A 4,850-nucleotide genomic window follows, 5' to 3' on the forward strand; every position below is an offset into this window, starting at 1 on the left:
GCAGTGGAAGCATGCGTCGTCACCTCCCCCTAAAAAGTTCAAAGCCGTGCCGTCAACAGGCAAGGTGTTGCTCACAGTCTTCGGCGTTCAAGGTCCGCTACTTGTGGAATTCCTCGAGCACAGAAAAACCATTAACTCCGATGTGTACTGTAAGACACTCTGACGCCTACGCAGGTCCATCAAGAACAAAAGACCGGGGCTACTACAAAAGGAATTCTTCTGTAAAGCATTCCTTTTGTAGTAGGACATTAAAAACAACTGACACGCGTTGAATGCTTTGTAGCAGTGAATATACGATGTCTCAGCAAGATGACTTAGTTGAATCGGTAGCGAGGAAGGCCATCATTGTAGCGGAAACGTTAGGAGTTTCCCACAATGTCATTCCCAGACTATGAAATCGGTTTTTGCAAACTGGATATGTTTGAAAAATTCGGGACAAAGTCATGTTATTGTTTTAAAATAAAAAGCGGGAGCTATACGTGCATTTCGTTTCAAAAAAATAAAAATATATCTCTATTTTAGAGAAATAAACTGGTGAGAAAGAACGTTTTGTATGCGGAGATATTTATTTGGTTGATGTACTGCAAACATTTTATTACACATTTTAAATGATAAATCAATAATGAAAAAAATTATATTACAATAATTATTAATTTTAAATATATTTTCCAGAAATATATCAAAATAAAAACTGAAAATTTTCCGTAAAATCTTGTTTGGAGATCATTTGGCGCCCCTCTGCGAGCAGCGCCCGGGGCGTCATACACCCCTTTCCCCCCTCGCTACGCCACTGCTTGCATCGCTATTTCGCTACCGACTTATCGCTAAAGCATAATTTCATCTCGTTCGTTGTTTAAACGTAATTTTCTATAATGAATGATGCCTTTTCTTTGAAAATATTCTCGGTAAAGTGCAGAATCGCTCACTTATTTGTTCGCCGCTTTTTACAAGGATAAAAACAATTGGATTTTAGCTCGATGTGTACATAGATAAAGTCAAGGGTGTGTGCAGTGCCATTTTTGTGCAATTCTAGGATTTTTTAAGTGAAAATAGGTCGATGTGCACATGGATACCGAGTACGTGCAGTTCTTAAAAGCGCGTCAAGCAGTGGATTCTGCACTTTACCCAAAATTCTATTGCCGACTTTTCGTCATGGGCAATTCCCAAATTGTGAAATCCATAGGATTAAAAGAAAAGGGGGAAAAAATCAAAAAAGGATTTAAAAATTAAACTAGTATTTCAATGGCGTCTTAAGAAATATAGAACTATGTAAACTTACGCAATCTGAAATCAGCGCGCATGCTAGATTTGGCGCACTGTTTAAATGGGTGCGTTTGCGCATACATTTTCGCTGCAATTTTTTTACGGCCCTCAAAACAGAATAGTACCAATTATACTTTATAAACAAATACTATCAATTCCTCCCTTATTTGTATTTAAAGATATAATTTTAATCAGTCAGTCATGTCCATACTTTAATAGTTCATCTTTCAATTTCATCCTACGTAGATACTTTGTTAAAATATCCGCTTCTTGATTTTGTGAACACATAAACTGAGGAATGATTTGATTCATTTCATATTCATACTTTACAAAGAAATATTTTCTATTAATGTGCCTTGAACTGCTACTTTGTTTTGGTTTTTTAATCCAATCTATTAATGCTTGACAGTCTGTTTTAATTTCTATTGTTTGTCAATTAGATCATCTTGACCCAATACTTCAAGTAAAAAGATGTACCATTTAACTTCACATGCACATTCACAGAATGCTAAAAGTTCAGCTTCCATTGTGGATAGAGCAACTATTCTTTGTTTGTTGCACTTCCAATTTATGAAATTTTTACCTAATTTAATGAAATAACCACCAAATGAATTTCCACCTTCAGTGGTACACCAAATTGCATCTGATGTAGCATTTAATTTCCCATTGTCTGAAGTATACACTAAACAAGCATTTTGTGTTCCTCTAATATATCTAAATATCCTCTTTACAGTTTTCCAGTGTTTCTCTCTGAGATCTTGATTATATCTTGACAAATTACTTACTGCAAAAGCTAAGTCTGGCCTTGTGCCTGTTGCTAAGTACATCATTGAACCTAATGCTTCTTGATATTTTGTCTTCGACACGGGTGGCGAAGATGCTATGTCATCAAGATTTTCACCCAATATTCCTGGAGTCTTGACAGGTTTACATTCATCCATTTCAAAGTTTTTTAAGATTTCAGTTATATAGTTTTCTTTACTGAGTATAAGTTTTCCAGATTCTTGTCGGATGTCTATTCCTAAAAAATTTTGTGTTTTAGTGTCTTCTCGTAATGTGAACGATTTAGATAGTTGAGAGATGATGTCATTTATCTCAGAATTTGAATTTCAAATCACCATTAAGTCATCCACATATACTGCTATGATAAAGTAGTTGATCTTATCTTTATAAATATAAACACACGGATCTGACTTTAGTTAAATTCTTTTCTTTAAGAACTTTACATAATTCATCATACCAGCATTTTCTGATTGTGGTTGTCCATATATACTTTTGTTTACAAGATATACTTTGTTCGGATCTGATATAAATCCAGGTGGTTGTTCCATGTAAATTGGTTTATCTAAGTATCCATTTAACTATGCAGTTTTTACATCGAAAAATCTTATTTTGTAGTTTTTGTAAACTGCAATCGATAGCAATGTTCTAAAGGTTGCAAGTCTCATTACTGGACTAAATCCATCTTCATAATCAATTCCTTTTCTTTGATTAAATCCGGTTGTTACTAGTCTTGCTTTGTAAATTGTTTCTAAATTACCATTTTCACCTCTTTTTGAGAATATCCAGCGGTTTTTTAATAACTTTCTAATCGATGGGTCTTTCAACTAATTCCCAGACTTCATTAGCCTCCATTGAACTCAGTTCTTCTGTCATTGCATGTAGCCAAAATTCATTTTCAGCAGATTCTACAGCTTCATCATACGTCTTAGAAAATTCTTCATTTGTATTGTATACTACATAATCTTTTAATTTTTCTGGGGGCTTCGTAGTTCGCGCTGGTCTTTTCTGTACAGAATTTCCATGACTATCATTTCCAGGTTCTTCATTTATTTGTGGATACTCGGTTGGCTTTTCCAATGAATTGTTATCGTCGTGTTCATCATCACTGTTGGATGGCAAAAATTTCTCAGCTTCTTCATCTGTTGTATTATGTTCTGTATAGTATCTGTCAGTTATTTCTGAATTGTTTACATTTCCATTAGTTTGTTCCTTATAAAAAATAATAAGTTCTTCTAATATTTGATATTTATCGAGTTTTAAATATTTTTTTTTCTTTTTAGTAAAGGTGATCCAAGTTTCTGTTCATAAAATTTTACATCTCTCACTTCTTGAATTTTATTTAGTTCAGGGATATACATTTTGTATGTTTTTTTCTTCATTCTATAGCCTATCATAATTCCTTTTTGAGCTTTTAGATCTATCTTCTACATTTTTCTCGTCTTATATGAACATATGCTTCACATCCAAATCTTTTAAGATAAGTAATGTTAGTCTTGCGTCCTTTATATAGTTCATATGGTGTAAACCTTTTATCATTTTTGTGACTCCTGTTATTCACATGTACAGCCAGCTACTTTAACGCTTTCAGACCAAAATTTTATCGGTAATTCTGCATCAATTAACATAGTTCTAGCAGATTCAATTATAGTACGATCAAAACGTTCAGCCTTTTCCATTACTTTTCGGAGTACAAGGAGTTGTAAGTTCATGTTTAATTCCCATTTTTTCAAAAAAACTATTTTATACTTTTAGCTAAAAACTCACTACCATTATCACTAAGAATTCTTTTTAGTTTCTTTCCTGTTTGTCTTTCTTCTTGAATGATAAGTTTGATTAGAGCTCCTGAAGTTTCACTTTTCTTTTCAATTGTTATCACAAATATGAAATTACCGTAATCATCTACCACTGTTAAAAAAATAAGCTTCCATCTATTGATTTCTCAATTGGTCCAACTAAATCTATGTGCCATAATTCTAAAATATCTTCAGATTGCTTAAATTTCACACTTTTATAAGATGTTCGCCTTATTTTTCCTAATGCACAAGGTTCACAATTGTTTTGAGAAATTTTTACATTTTCTAATCCAATGACCGATGAGTATTTTTTCATTTCTATCAGCCTTTGATAATTTATATGACCTAGTCTCTGATGCCATACTACATCATTAACATAACGAATCTTAGCTTCTTCAACAATATTTCCTTCAACTTCAGATTTATTTCCATTTCTGTTACTATATATAGAATGTTTCCCTGTTTATTGATCACTTCTGCTTTATTTTTGGTAAAAATTATTTTTAAATCATGATTTACAATTTTGATACTGACAGCAGATTTTCACTTAAATTCGGGATTTGCAAAACATTTTCTACTCTCAAGATGTTCTTATTTCTATCATTTTGCATTTTAATATTACCAATACCAACTTATTTGATCATGGCCCCAGCTGTCATTATTTGTCGTTCTTCATCTTTAAAATTAGTAAATATTTCTTTGCTAGTTGCCATGTGAGATGTGGCTCCTGAATCAATAATCCATTTAATTTTTCTATTCTCTTGTTCATTTATTTTATTCTTTCCATCATTTCTATCTTGATTAAGATATGAGCTTTCTATTTTCTTAGATACTTCAAATAAGCATGTAGCTGATTCATATTCTCTTTCCTTGCTTGACATTCTATAAGTTTTATTTGTTAAATTTCTCTGCTTTTGATGTTCTTGTTTAGTTTTCATTTTACATTCAGTTGAATTGTGGCCCAATTTTCCACAGCAAAAGTACTTTATACTATTATTATTATTTCGACAT

The 4,850-nt window shown here is 32.5% G+C and overlaps 1 pseudogene; it reads right to left on the reverse strand.

Annotated features, from left to right (window-relative positions):
* Positions 1-1,685: 1,685 nt before the first annotated feature.
* LOC146996862 (uncharacterized) lies at positions 1,686-2,204 on the reverse strand (annotated as a pseudogene).
* Between the last annotated feature and the right edge of the window lie 2,646 nt (positions 2,205-4,850).

The sequence above is a fragment of the Stegodyphus dumicola genome, chromosome 6 (genome assembly GCF_044657685.1).
Source record: "Stegodyphus dumicola isolate Sdum_Otavi_A_Nest chromosome 6, ASM4465768v1".
In the NCBI taxonomy this organism is placed as follows: Eukaryota; Metazoa; Arthropoda; class Arachnida; order Araneae; family Eresidae; genus Stegodyphus; species Stegodyphus dumicola.